Source organism: Trachurus japonicus, chromosome 18 (assembly GCF_045865225.1).
Source record: "Trachurus japonicus isolate A0001 chromosome 18, Traja_1.0".
Lineage (NCBI taxonomy): Eukaryota > Metazoa > Chordata > Actinopteri > Carangiformes > Carangidae > Trachurus > Trachurus japonicus.
In genome coordinates this window covers 1698787-1714225 of record NC_140924.1, presented here as the reverse complement: position 1 = coordinate 1714225, position 15439 = coordinate 1698787, and the positions used below count along the sequence as shown (strand labels likewise).

General features: G+C 43.5%; 1 protein-coding gene and 1 long non-coding RNA gene across 2 annotated transcripts in view; both read left to right on the top strand.

Moving 5' to 3' along the window:
* Positions 1-15439, top strand: part of LOC146968260 (beta-enolase) — a 471092-nt gene that overhangs the window by 335053 nt on the left and 120600 nt on the right. The window lies entirely within an intron of this gene.
* On the top strand, positions 10873-15230 carry LOC146968268 (uncharacterized). The gene is made up of 3 exons (XR_015034319.1): positions 10873-11009; positions 11867-12165; positions 14884-15230. It is a non-coding gene; the product is annotated as an uncharacterized LOC146968268 (long non-coding RNA).

Genomic DNA, 15439 nt, shown 5'->3' with positions numbered 1-15439 from the left:
TGGTGTTACTGGGCAGCAACAAATGGCAGACCTGCCACGAAACAGGGTCTTACCTGATGAACCGCCCTTCACTAGAACCGGAGTAGACTACTTCGGTCCCTTTGAAGCGAAGTGAGGAAGAGTTACTGTGAAGAGATATGGTGTTATCTTCACCTGCTTAGCCGTTCGGGCTGTCCACTTAGAAGTGGCGGCATCCCTAGACACAGACTCCTTCATTAACGCTCTTCGCCGGTTTATCGCACGAAGAGGTCAAGTTGTGGAGCTGCGTTCTGACAACGGGACCAATTTTGTTGGGGCAGAGCGAGAGCTCAAGAAGGCTATTCAAGAGTGGAACACCTCCAAAATAGAGGACACGTTGCTTCAACGAGGCATAAAATGGATGTTCAATCCCCCAGCAGCCTCTCACCATGGAGGAGTGTGGGAGCGTTTGATCAGGTCCATCAGGAAAATCCTCAATGCCACTCTGAGGACTCAGAATCTGGATGAGGAAAGCCTCCAGACATTTCTGTGTGAAGCTGAGGCCATCATTAATGGACGACCCATTACCACCCCTTCCGGTGACCCCAACGACCTAGAGGCACTCAGCCCGAATCACCTCCTACTACTGAGGACCAAGCCATCTCTACCTCCAGGACTTTTCAAGACGGAGGACCTCTATGCACGTCGAAGATGGAGGCAGACCCAATATATGGTGGACCTTTTTTGGAAACGTTGGGTGAGGGAATATCTGCCTGAGCTCCAGACGCGCCAGAAGTGGTCACGGGTGTCGCGCAACTTTGTCCCAGGGGACATTGTTTTGCTGGTGGATGAGACTGCACCAAGAAACTCATGGGTCATTGGCAAAGTTATTGAGGCAATGCCAGATGAACATGGACTCGTTCGCCGGGTTCGTCTAAAGACTAAGACCAGTGAACTAGTCAGACCCATCACAAAGGTCTGTCTGCTCCTAGAAGCAGTATGAGACGGAGGTAAAGACTGGCCTCCTTCAGCAAGTACCAGAGACTTCTAAAGTCAGAATAAAGAAGACACGACTCTGGATTGTTATTGTTCTTAAGACTTTAATTGCCCCATTTGATTCATGTTGTTTGTAATTGTTTCTAAGTTTAGAGAACAATTAGGGGCCGGATATGTATGAGGCAAGAATGGGCTTGCTGAGTTCTTATTTCTTCTTTTGTAATTTACCTATATTTTGTACTGTAACTTTGGATCTGAAGTTTATATATTGATCTAATAGTCGTTGATGAGTGAGTTTAATTGAATATTGCTATTTGTTAATCTTTTCTGTCTAGAATGGGCTATTTCCTTTAAATTTAATGCTGGCGGTACTGTAGCTTTAAGAGTCAGCAGCCTCGGACGCTAGGAAGTGAGGTCATTGACCTGAGTAGTGAACTCCAGGCTAGCAGTGGAGACACACGGTTTTTTACCGTGTCCCGTCCTGTTTTGTTTAGAAAGCCAAGTTTATGGATACTTGAGTGACACTTGTGGAATAAATCTTTTTTCTAACATCACCTGGACTTAAAGTGGATTTTTAAGGACAACAGTGTTTTGGACACGTGTAAGCCAGGAATACCTGCTAGCCAACATTAGCCATTACAAGGGGGAAGCTAAATGGTGGCCTGAAAGCTTGCCAATTTGGATGTAATGGTTTTGAGGTATATTTACAGGATAATAAAATTAAAATATATATCTTTAAATCATCATGTTAATGTATTTTCACTGGTTGATCTTAAAAAAAGGAAAGAAAATGGGGCTATGTGTGTTTTAGTGGCATATGTTGCCTTGCTCATTGTTGTGTGTGCGTTTTACACAACAGTTATTAAGGTGTCAGTGATCTATTCTAGCCTAGGCAGTTGATAAGATCATTGGCATGTAGTAGATTTACGGCCCAGCCGGTGGGCCTCTGACAAATTAAAATTCAAGACTTGCACCAATAGTGATTGACTGGTGGTTTGACCCCCAAGCCGGCGGGACACAACAGAAACCAGGAACCTGCTGCAACTTCAGACTACTTCGCTCCCAAGTCCACATTGGAGGCACAGATTGTGATCGTGGATCATGGTAAGACTACAATAACTGTTTTGAATTGATTATTGATCCCCAGTAGAGAATTGGGTCCAGTTAGTTTACTAGTTATTCACATTATTTCCCCATTTGTTCATTAATCTGTCAATCAGAGTGATTTTGCACACACTTGATCCTCATTGGCTAGATCAGGCAGCGCAGATCAATGATTGGTCAGAGGGGAGTAAGTCCCGCCCCTTCCAGTTTGAATTCGTCAGTGCCGAGTCAGAGCGGTGAGGCTGCAGGGGTGATATACAAGGAAGAAAACAAGCAGAAATTAAGCACACAGTGGTTGTGAACGCGGTTATCACCACTGAATAATTATTTAAGGGACGCAACCTGAGTCCGAGCGGTGGTTTAGGAGCCGTGAGCCAGGACTATCACTACTTTTGGCGGTGTCATGGTGAGTTGGTGGAGTTAAGCTAGCGCATGCTAACTGTATTAGCCATGTGGTGAGTGGAGCAGGAGAGGTGGAAAACCACCGAGGATACATGAACCTGACTTACCGTTTAGTGTTGTATGCTAAGTGTATTAAAGCAAGATTTAGAGCTGCATATTTCTGCACTGATAACCTAATAGAAAATGAGATATGCTATTTTGTTATGCTACTATTACCCTCCTGACCTCGGGGTATCAGGGAGGGTTGCGATGGCCTCTGCCGCCACGGGCAATGGCTGTATGTAAACACAAAGAGGCAGAACGACATCGGCTTCTGGTTAGCAGGACTGCAGAATTTATTCTCATAAAGTCAAACACACATGTAATTAATTATCACAACCGTAATAAAACGTGACACAATTAATCACATCCAAACAAAACAAAACAAACCCCTTTGTTTACATTTTACATTGTACCGTTTAGCTACGTGCTAGCAGTTAGCAACCGACATCCGAACACGGACCTTAACACAGTTAAAACACACAATTACTCAGTTTTAACTCTCTGTCTCTTACAAAAATAACTTCGATACTCATGACCCTTATTTTGGGACACCAACATGTACACTAGAAGAAGTTAAACCCACCTGTATGTAAACACAAAGAGGCAGAACGACATCGGCTTCTGGTTAGCAGGACTGCAGAATTTATTCTGCAGGATCTGCCTCTAAGGGGTTTTGTGTTCCTCTCAGGCGCAAGGCGCCACCTACTGACATGATAAAGTATCGCGCTAACACCAAAAACAACAGTACAATGAAATGAGCACTGAAATGCCATTTACATAATAAAATGAAATAAAAAACATATTTATAGGGGTGTCTAGTTTTCTTTCTTTGTTGAACCATTTTCAATACACTCAGTATTTTTAACACATAATAAACTGTACAACTACTTTATATTTTTGTCTACAGTATACTGTTTTTTTCTCATTTCTTCTCCATGAATTTAATGTATTTTAAACATCTTTACACTCAATGAACTTAGTTTTTAACCCTTTACACTCTCCCCTGCTTTTTTTTTTGGAATGTCTCCTGACATTTGTCTACAGTGAGAGACGTAGTGGAGTCTAACACATGTTAATATGTCTGAGCTACATAGTTGAAGTAATACGGGTGTGAAGGTGTATAATATGTAAGGGGAACAGTACTGAGATGGTCTGAGAGAGGGTACCTTGGCATTAGAGAGTTCACTCCTGTACCCCACTGCTGGTAAGATGGCTGTCCCAGCGTACCATAGGTGAGTATCTGTCTTGGCTGGGATGACCGCTGGGATCTTCTGACAGCCTCAGCTTCTGCCTGACGTTCATCTTCCCTTGCGACCATGCCATCCAGTAGTCTGTCTGGCTGCTGCTCCACTTGATGTTCCTCCTCCATGGTGACATCCTCACAAGCTCTGTCCTGTGGCACATCCTCCTCCTCATCCTGAGTGTCCATGTCCTCCCTGCCAGCAGGATGGAACTCACTGGCTCTGGCATTTAGTCTCTGCTCAGTCTGAGGATGGGGTTTTGTGTGATGATGCCCTGCTGATTGAGATCTCATTAATCTGTAACAGGGGACCGGCTGGTAGGTATATTCTTCATCAGAATTGTCAGTGCTGTCGTCATGTGTAGTGGTAACTGTCTTTTTCTGTGTTTTTGTTTTTTCTTTCTGACGAGGTGCGGGAAGTGTTTCTTCCAGGGGCAGTTCATTCACTGGCAGAAGGAGGTTGCGGTGGAGCACACGCAGTGTCTTGGATCCTTTTTCAGGTTGCACCTTATACACTGGTCCATTATCAACTCTTTCCACAACACGGTGCACCACCTGCTCCCAGTAAGCCCGCAACTTGCCAGGCCCACCTCTCTCTGACAGGTTTTTGACCAGCACTCGGTCTCCCGGCTGAAGAACAACGCCTCTGACCGCTCTGTCATATTGTCTTTTGCCCTTGGCTGATGATTTCTCACTGTTATTTGCTGCAATTTCATATGCAGAACGCATTCTTTTCGCCCATTTCTCTGCATACGTCTGCTGATCAGGCGACTCAGACTCTTTCTTGGGAGGGAACAGTAAGTCAACAGGCAAGCGTGGGCGTCGACCATACAAAAGGAAGAATGGTGAAAAGCTGGTGGCCTCGTGCCTTGTGCAATTGTAAGCGTGCACGACATGGGGGAGATGATCTTTCCACTGACTTTTTTTCTCTTCTTCCAGCGTACGCATCATCTGAAGGAGTGTACGGTTCAGCCTCTCCACTGGGTTACCCTGTGGGTGGTAGGGTGTTGTACGTGAGTGACTGATACCTGCCAGTTGTTGTAACCTGCTGAATAAACTGTTCTCAAACTCCCCCCCTGATCGTGGTGGAGTTTCTCAGGATATCCAAAGCGAGGAATGAAGTCTTGGAATATCTTGTCAGCTGCTGTTTTCCCTGATTTATTCCTTGTTGGATACGCTTGAGCAAAGCGTGTGAAGTGGTCAATAAGTACTAGTATATACTCATAACCTTGGCTTTGCTCCAAGTGGAGGTAGTCAATACATACTAACTCGAACGGACCGCTGGTGGAGATGTGTCCCATGGGCGCTCTCTGTGGAAGATTGGGACGTTTCTGTTTAATGCATGTACATCTCTTGTTAACATAGGTTTCTATGTCATGCTGCATGTTCGGCCAATAAAACCTCTCACGGGCAAGATGGGTAACTTTCTCTGCACCAACGTGGCCCATGTCATTATGCAGAGTCTTCAGCACTTTCAGTTTCAACTTTTCAGGAAGGACGAGCTGCTTATGTTGTCCAGTCTGTCGGTAAAGAACCCCATTATCCACCACCAGCTTCTTCCACTCATACAGCAGTCTCTTTGTCTCTTTCCCCATGTTTCTTTTGTCTCTTTCATTTGGAGTCCAGTGCTGAAGTTTTAAAGAGATCATCTCCTTGATGGCTGAGTCTTCCTGTTGTGCAGCACAGATATTTTCTGGTTTAACACTGGAAATACTTTCAGGTGACAAAACATCTGTGTCCTCACCATCAAGTTGCAAAGCTGCGACCCACGGTACATCACTCTCTTGAACTGCTTTGCTGCCTTGCCAGACTGCAGACACAAGCTCTGGTGACATGGACTCTGTGTGCTCTTTAATGTTGTCTTGAAAGTCTACAGGATACCTGGAGAGAGTATCAGCGTCTGTGTTCATCTTTCCGGGCCTGTACTTGATATCGAAATGAAAATCAGCCAGCTCCCCAACCCATCTGTGTCCAACGGCATTTAGTCTGGCAGTGCTGAGGACATAAGTCAAAGGGTTATTATCTGTGTACACTGTAAATGTTGGAGAATAATACAGGTAATCCCTAAACTTATCACAGATGGACCACTTGAGAGCCAAGAACTCAAGTTTACCGGAGTGGAGGTGGTAATTTCTCTCGGCGGGAGTTAGAGTTCTTGAGCCGTAGCCTATGACCCTCAGCTTGTTGTCCTGGCACTGATATAGCACTGCTCCTAACCCTTCATTGGACGCGTCGGTGTGCAGTATGAATGGGAGGTCAAAGTTCGGGTAAGCTAGGATGGGTGGATTAGTCAGCATGTCCACGAGCTTGGTGACAACATCCCTATGCTCTGCTCTCCATGTGATGGGTGTTTTTGAGTGGAGCTGCCCTTTATCTCCCTTCTTTGTTCTGTCTTTATTTTTGCTTGTCTTGTTCTGAGTGTTACTTTCACCAGTCTCAGTGGGTTTTTGCAACAGTTCAAACAGTGGCTTTGCCAGGCGAGAAAAGTTTTGGATGAAGGAGCGGTAGTATCCCAGAAACCCCAGCAATGATTTAACGTCTCCAACTGTGCGTGGTTCTTTCTCTTTAAGTGCAATCACTGCTGCTAAATCCTGTGGATCAATCTTCACCCCTTCTCCAGACACCAACCGACCAAGGTAGCGGACTTCTCCTTTAAACAGCTCACACTTTGTTGGTCTCAATTTGATCCCATGTTCTCTCATGCAGCTGAAAACTTGTCTGAGGTGGTGTATGTGATCCTCAAATGACACTGAGTAACACAAGACATCATCAAGGTATGGCGCACAACATTCGTCTCGGACACTTTCCAACACACCCTCCATACACCTCTGGAAAGCCGCAGGGGCGTTTGTCAGGCCGAATGGAATACGTATCCATTCATACAACCCCCATGGTGTGCTGAAGGCTGTGAGATGTCTTGATTCCTCACTGACAAATCCTTGATGATAAGCGCTGCCTTGATCAAGGATGGAGAACCAGGTATTGCCCTGCAAACTGTCAAGGAGGTCTTGGATACGGGGCAACGGATGACGATCTGGGACAGTCTTTCGGTTCACCCCTCTGAAATCTACACACAGTCTCAGACTCTGGTCTTTTTTCCGGACACAAACCACCGGGGAGGAATAGGAAGACACAGATTTGCGAATCCATCCTCTGTCCAGGAGATTCTGCACATACTCCTTCACCTCCTTGTACAGTGGCTTTGGTATGGAGTTATAGCACTTCTGAACAGGGTGGTCATCCACAACATTGATTTTCAGCTGTAAGTTGGGTATGCAGCCTATGTCTCCTTCTCCTCTTGCAAACACATCCGATTCATCATAAAGCATCTGGCGCACCACCTCCTGTTGTTGCTGGTCAAGATGGTCTAAATTAACCGGAGGGTGCCATTTTTGCTGTGTGTGTGACTCAGCTGAGCTCGTGGTTCTCTCACTGGCACTGTCTGTTAGACCCACTTGTGCGGTGCACACATGTGTTTTGTCGTTTGGTGTCGCTGGTTGCTGGGACGATGAACACAGATTCACTGGCCTGCTGTCAATTATTTCTTCAATACAGCCTAAAGCTGTTCTCGGTGACAGGAAGATGTCATGTTTTGTTGAGTTGCAAACTGGGATTTTTATGACTTTAGAGGCACCAGCAGGTACATCAGCTAATGCAGGGAACAGCTCTAGCCCCTCTGGTAACACACTCTCTAAGGTGGGTTCAAATAGCATGGTTCCCCCCTTTGGCCATGACCTAACATGACACTTGATCTCATATATCTGGCCACTTGGAACTGTGAGACCTCTTTTTCCTACTCTGATGGTGTCAGTTCTAGGTGTTTCCTGCGCTGCAGTTCCACTGACTACTGAGACAATGGTTTTAGCTGTGTCTTGATGTAGCTTTAATGCCTCTGCTAGCAAATCACTGAGACTGACACTCCCTGGACTCTTAAGACTCTCTAAGATGATCTCTTCTATTACATTGAACCCCAGTAAGAGACCACTAACACAGCTCTGACTCACGAGCATGGGTACCTGAATAGCTACATGGCCATGTTTTGCACTTTTGATTTCCATTAGTATTTCAGCCCACCCCTCAAATGGTACATCAGTCCCATTAGCTGCTGTGATTCTTAAGGGAACATCTGGTAGGAGGTCCTCAAGTGACTGAACTGTGATCTCTGGTAAGTGTGTTTCTAGCCAGTCCTTTCCCACTATGGTAACCTGAGCTCCACTATCCAGCAACATATCAGTCTTTACACCATTGAGATAACAGGTAAGCATACATCTTTTGCCTATTAACTTTGCGACACAATTTCCTTTTACTGCTCTGTGTTTTACTGGTGACTGGTTGTTAACTAACGTGTTGTAGTCGTGGCTGGTTACTGTGACAGGGGACGCTGGTCGTTGTTTGGTCACTGGTGGTCCCTCCCCAGTGACCTCCTCACGTTTCCCGCAGGCTTGGTCTTTGACAGACATCCGACCGCTCTGTGTCCTTCCTGGCCACATCTGAAACAGTGGTTGCAAGTTGCGGTTCCTTGGGCTAAACATGGCTGACATTTTCCCTTCGTGGCAGACTTGGGTGGTTGCACAGTACTTACTGAGTTGGGTTGTGATGTCTCAGGAGTGCGGGTTGTAGTGGTAAGAACCTTCTCAATAGTCTTTGCCAAAGCTGAGACATGTGCTGTAAGTTCATGAATAGCTGTGCGGTTTGCTTGGACTTCAGCTTTAGTCTGGAGAACGCTGGCTTGAACCTCAGCTGGAGGCTGAGCTGCATATTGTCTCTCTCCTTGTTGACTAGCATTTACTGTGACTGTTTTAGTTTTGTGTGCCTGACCAAGGCGTGCCTGTCTCCCCATCTCTTCACTGACTGACTTTGTCATTATTTCTAGGATAAAATCATCAGTTACACTTGGGTTACTAATGGCAGGTTTAAGGTCTCGTCTGACATGTGCATATTTCTCACTTATTCCCTGATACAAGGAGTGAAGAAATACTCCATGGACAAGTTTTCTGTCATATTGAAACTCTGAGCTACCTTGCTGTGAAGCAAACAGTACTCTCTGTTTTAGACCCATTAAGCGGTACATGAACTGTTGTGGGTTTTCTTTTTCCTGTTGCTTTGCATTGCTAAGCTCCTGAAATAATTCTGCACTACTCTTGTCTTGTAAGTGTGCTCTGAGAAAACGTTTGAGTTCAGCTACAGTTAACCCATCTTTGGTCATCAACATGTCTTTAAAGGTACCAGGCCTGATTATCTTTAAGACAGTACGAATTACTTCCGCCTCTGTGAAATTTTCAGATAACCCCTCATCAATCTGCCTGCACAGTGAACTGTAACTCACATCAGAATCTGAGTCCGAAATCTGTCCACTGTGTATCTTGAACTCTCTCCGGGGCAGTAAGGCAGCAACATCAGTCAACTTAATTACATCAGTTACCTGGTTAACAACTGGTGATCTGTTTGTCTTACTATCTACTGTGGAAGGGGCCAGGATGAATTCAGTCTCTTCCGTGAGCTCCTGTTGCTCCTCTGTAGCCACTGGAGGTGGTTGCAGTTCAGTGATGAGATCTTTGAAGATTAACAGGCTGGACATTCCTTGGTCCTCTCGACTTGCCAGCTCGTCACTTTTCAAAAAGTCCACGATAAAGTCATAGAGTTCCACATCTGAAGCGTCCTTTCCTGGTACATCTTCCTCTACCTCATCCTTGATGAACTCTGCCAGCTTGTAGAGCATCTCTGAATTGGCGCAGATGATAAGCTGGTGGAGCTGCCGCTGGATCCCCCTTCGCAGTTCTCCTAGAGCAGACATCTTTTCACCTTTGGAGCCGTCGGTCATTGCAGCACGTCGGTTCGGGAACTTGAAGTCAGGTTCTTTAATGGATTAGCTGTCATCAGGTTGTAGAGCTAATCCCGGACGAGCCCCCAAGATTATTACCCTCCTGACCTAGGGGTATCAGGGAGGGTTGCGATGGCCTCTGCCGCCACGGGCAATGGCTGTATGTAAACACAAAGAGGCAGAACGACATCGGCTTCTGGTTAGCAGGACTGCAGAATTTATTCTCATAAAGTCAAACACACATGTAATTAATTATCACAACCGTAATAAAACGTGACACAATTAATCACATCCAAACAAAACAAAACAAACCCCTTTGTTTACATTTTACATTGTACCGTTTAGCTACGTGCTAGCAGTTAGCAACCGACATCCGAACACGGACCTTAACACAGTTAAAACACACAATTACTCAGTTTTAACTCTCTGTCTCTTACAAAAATAACTTCGATACTCATGACCCTTATTTTGGGACACCAACATGTACACTAGAAGAAGTTAAACCCACCTGTATGTAAACACAAAGAGGCAGAACGACATCGGCTTCTGGTTAGCAGGACTGCAGAATTTATTCTGCAGGATCTGCCTCTAAGGGGTTTTGTGTTCCTCTCAGGCGCAAGGCGCCACCTACTGACATGATAAAGTATCGCGCTAACACCAAAAACAACAGTACAATGAAATGAGCACTGAAATGCCATTTACATAATAAAATGAAATAAAAAACATATTTATAGGGGTGTCTAGTTTTCTTTCTTTGTTGAACCATTTTCAATACACTCAGTATTTTTAACACATAATAAACTGTACAACTACTTTATATTTTTGTCTACAGTATACTGTTTTTTTCTCATTTCTTCTCCATGAATTTAATGTATTTTAAACATCTTTACACTCAATGAACTTAGTTTTTAACCCTTTACACTACCGTGTGTGTGTTTACTTTGTTCATAATGTGTAGTATGTTTAAAGAAACTGCTAGCCTAAATTCATTGTTCATTTATCACAAAATCAAAAGACTATTTTGACATTGAGAAGTGTAGCCTATAGGATGTGTGTTTTGCTGTTATTTAGTTCATCATTTTATGGCAATGTATGTAACAGACAAAAAAAGGGAAATTAATTATATTTAATAGGAAAAGAGCTATAATAATTCATGATTTAAAATACTCCATTTCAGATTAGAAGAAAAAGATCATTTAATCACTGTTGTGTTATACTAGTGTTTTGTGTTGCATATGGCCATAGAGAGTTTCAAAATAACATATAGTAAGAGCATTGTCTTTACAGGCTAGGTTTTTGAGATCTGTCAGGAAACTCTGGATTCTCCCTAACAAGGGAGATGGCGAGCCCCCAGTGAGAAGGCTTCTCCTTCCCGAGGAGTGGGTCAACATCGACTGTGCCCAAGGAGGACACCAAACCCTCTTCGACACCTTCATCCACACTGTGGTAGGACCACCATAGACTCACGGCTACTTAACTTAAAGTCTGTATAAAATTAAACTAGTTTTCTAAGTTAGTCACACCACAGATGTCTTAACCATCCTGTCAAATTTGATTTAATGCTAGAAAAATTAGTTTAGTTTAGTAAATAAGGTTTTAAAATCATGACAAAATCAAGCAGTTCTCCTAGCTCTGGAAGCTGGAGTTGTGTCTGCTGCAGGCACTGAAGCCCTGCCCACTTGCTGAGCTTTGTCAAATTTGAACTTTCAATCAAGTACCACCAAATGACATTCATGCAAACTGTCACATCATACCCGGGCAGCTACAGGTTTGAACCTCTGAGTCTGAGTCCAGCTCTAATTCTGAATACTTCAGATAAACACATGGTGAGGGAAAAGACATACAGTCCAGGTGAGGCGCTGGAGCGTCTGGGCCATAGCTCAGGGCTCCCATTGCCAGTGGTGGCCAGATATGAGTCCGTCTCACCTGGACTGAGAAATCCTTGTCCTCAAAAATAGTTTTACCCTCAGATCAGTGCTCCATAGTTATCGGTCTTTGCATGTGTTTTCAAGAACCATATTCTAACATATTTATCAAATCTCGGATGACACTTAACACAGACTTTAAGACTTTTAAACTATATCTGACTTGACTTTATTCCCTTTGGACTGAGCGTGCTGACTTGACCACAACAACGACATTAAAGGGACATTGAAACGAACATAACACTGGACACTTTCCATGTATTTTTTTATTTTATTTTCCATACAGGTCAATACAGCCAAGCTGACTGTATCCTGTGGCTCCATTTATGATAATGTGTCATTTTCTCTCTCTCTCTGTCACTTTAACCCTCCTGTTAGGAACCTGTCCCTGGTCCATATATCATACTACCCTGTGGCGCTTAGTGGGTTACACTTCACATGCCAATATGTCACGGCAGCTGCGGTGTCCTGCTGAAAACTGGAAAGCTGTGGAGAAGAGAGCTGGGGCTGGACCAGGGGATCGAGCTGCCGTGTGCCGAGAGGCAGCTGCTGAAAGCCTGCAGCTCTGAGAGCCAGGTAGCATGTTGCTGCTGGAGGAATCAACACACACCGGGCCACCGCACCAAGTTCTGCTCTGAGTCTGAGACCTTCTCGTGTGTACGCATTTTGCGAAGCAGGTATGCAATTTGACATCAAAATACGCTGGTACGATTTGCCTTTCTAAACTACGCAAAAAGCTGCTGACATATGGCGCGTTTCCACTAGCGCGCTTCGGCTCGGTGCGCTATTTGCGTGTTTCCACTAGCACGCAGTACTTGCAACCAGGTACACTTTTGGTATCACCTCAGCCCTGGTTCCAAGCGAGCCGAAGCGTTACTAAAACGTGACGTCAGCCGACTGCCTTCCACTGATTGGCCGATGAGTGTCGTCACTGGAAGCATCATAACCGCGCAACGACCGAATAGAATGTAAATAAAAACAAGACTCAAGACAAGACAACAGGGTGAGCAGCAACACGATCGCCTCGATATCCTCCATGCTGTCCTCCTCTGATGTTGTTGTTGTTGTTCTGGTCTTCCGGATTTGTACATTGCTCGGCGCCGTGTAAATGACGTCACAGCGGTTTTGCGCAGCCGTGTTATGACGACCCCGCCCACGTCGAGGAGGCACCAAGTGATACTCAGTTGTAATGGAAACACAACTGAGCCGAGCCGAGCCGTATCGAGCCGAGCCATGCTAGTGGAAATGCGCCAATAGAGAATCATGCAACACTCATGTCTGACAACACGATGCAGCAGTGTGGTGAAGCAATTTCAACCCATTGTAGAGTTGTGTAGAGTAGCAGAGAAAAAAAGTCAACTGAACCTAACGCCGAAAATCGCGCGCGAGACGGAGCCCTCCTGTCCCCGTCGGAACAGCGGTGTTTCGAAGTGGAGGTGTGTCGGAATGGAGAGCTGTCCCCGTAATGGGAGCAGGCGGATCTTACGTTGTTTAGGCTGTTTACCTGTTTCCCTCAAAACCACATTTTCTTCCCCCACAGACAACGTCAGATGGCTATTCAAACATACACCGAGGGGCTTGTTTACTTAAAGAAAGCCGACAAGTTTGTAAACAGAGCTGTAATACAAATGGGGCCCTATAAAATAATTTTTTCCGTTTTAATTTTGGGGAATTTAGTTTTTTTTTTTTACCTTTCACTCTTATTTTTACTACAAAAAAGAGAGTGTTTTCAACGTTAATGACTAAGATATATACACAAATTAAATAGAAATTACTTTTTATTGAGGTAACAAATGTTAATGACTAAGATATACACAAATTAAATAGAAATGACTTTATTGAGGTAACAAATGTTAATGACTAAGATATACACAAATTAAATAGAAATGACTTTATAGAGGTAACAAACAAACAATACTTAATACGTAACGGCCTCTCCTTCGTGACATGTCCCGTTATGCCCAACGAAGTTGTGATGTGAAGTTACAACGTCAGAGCTCCGGACTTCTGTGAGCCGAGACGCTTTCACCAGATGTGAAAATGATCCATTCCATTGTTTCATTTTGCAGCTCGTAAGGTTCGCGTTTACACATGTTTGTTTTCACTCTGGTCCAAACAGTAGATAGAGTATCTTTAGTAGATCCGTGACTGTCTCGTTTCCATGACGACTGGCCGTGTGTTACGTTACTTGTATGTGACTTCAGATTGCAAAAACCTCTGAGGAAAAAAATAAAAATCTCTGATAAATAACACTAGACTTTAACAATAGAGACACCAGGCAGTTGTTTTTTAGTTTTTAGTGCAGACAGTTGATTTATTTAAATAGTATTTTTATTATTTATTTATTTTTGTGGTTGATTGAACAGCATTTCAAGATTGCAATCTGTGAGACTTGCTATAGCTGGTGTTTAATTAAATATGTTATATAAATGTCTTATAATAAGACATTATAATGGTAATATTTTCACATTTCCATTCAACTTTTAATATTGATCTTAAGCCCTTATGAAATCACGCCTTCTAAATTATATTACTCCATTAATGAATCTGTTACCTATTGGGTCCTGCCATCAGTCAATGGTCAGGGTCAGGCCCCTGTCACAAAAAACACGCTTGGGCACCGGTGGGCTGCTGGTGGGCTGCTGGTGCCACCCTACCACCGGGCTTAAAGGGATAGTTCAACATTTTGGCAAACTGGACCATCGCCATAATCCTTATAGTCATAGCAGTAGGTTCGTTACCTTTAATTGTCGGTGCAAGCTATTTTTAGAACGGTGGAGCAGAGCCGTGAGCTGCTCAGAGCTACGCTAAAGAGGCTCATGGGATTTCTTGGTTTCCCTCCTCAAACTCATCAAATACACAATCCAACAACTCCAAAACGCTCTGGTGGACAAGTTGTGACCTGCACATTCACCACGCTATGAGATAATAACAGAACGTTACCAGACAGAGTTGTTTTAGAGGTAAATGCAGAGACTGCTTGATGAAAAACTGTCCCTGAAGCCAATGTGCATCAGCGGTTTTGCATTAATTTACCTCTAAAACAACTTCAAGTTCTAAAAATAGCTTGCACCGACAATTAAAGGCAACGAACCTACTGCTATGACTATAGGGGTTATGGCAATGGGCCAATTTGCCAAAATGTTGAACTATCCCTTTAACAAGTTTTTTGGAATCCTGTATATAGTAGTAAATAGTATAGTAATTACTAGACATTGTATCACTACCACTATACCATACCTCACTTTTTATCTACTTTACTTATATTGCTGATATAACTGGTTATTTCCGGTATTAACTTCATTATTAATAGTCTGTAATTTACAGGATAACCAAAAGACATCTAATGAAGCCGAAACAATCATGATTTTATGATTTTTTTTGTCATAATGCAGGTGGTGATTTAAGGCAACTGGACCATCTGTCACAGAGGAAGACTCCTGTCCTGCAGTGTGTGAGCCCCACACTGCTGTCAGAGGATTCTGACACATGAACAGTGAACACACACCTTTTCTTTGTATTTTTGGGTTAGGGTTTTTTCCTTGTGATTGATATTTTAAATGGTTCAAATCATACAGTAGATGACCTTGTACTTTTGCATTGCTTATTGAAGTAGATCAAAAAATGTTTTAAATAAATTAATGTTGTCAAACATTAACATGGGCTTGTAGTCCAGTTCTATTATTAGGTAAATTCTCAGTGATCCTAGTGGTCTGTTAGGAAAGTGTAATCTTGAAATTGAATGATGATGTCATATTTCAATGTTTAAATATTTCAATGAAATGTTACAACATTACCTTTGTGGATTTTTTTTTTTTTTTCAAAGCATGTTATTGAGTCCCTAAGTATTGTCATTCTGGAAACATTAAAAACTTTCAGCTGTTACCTTTTGCAAGAATATTTGGGCATAATGTTGTAGCAATGTTTTCATTTGTAACATTGTAAGAAGGT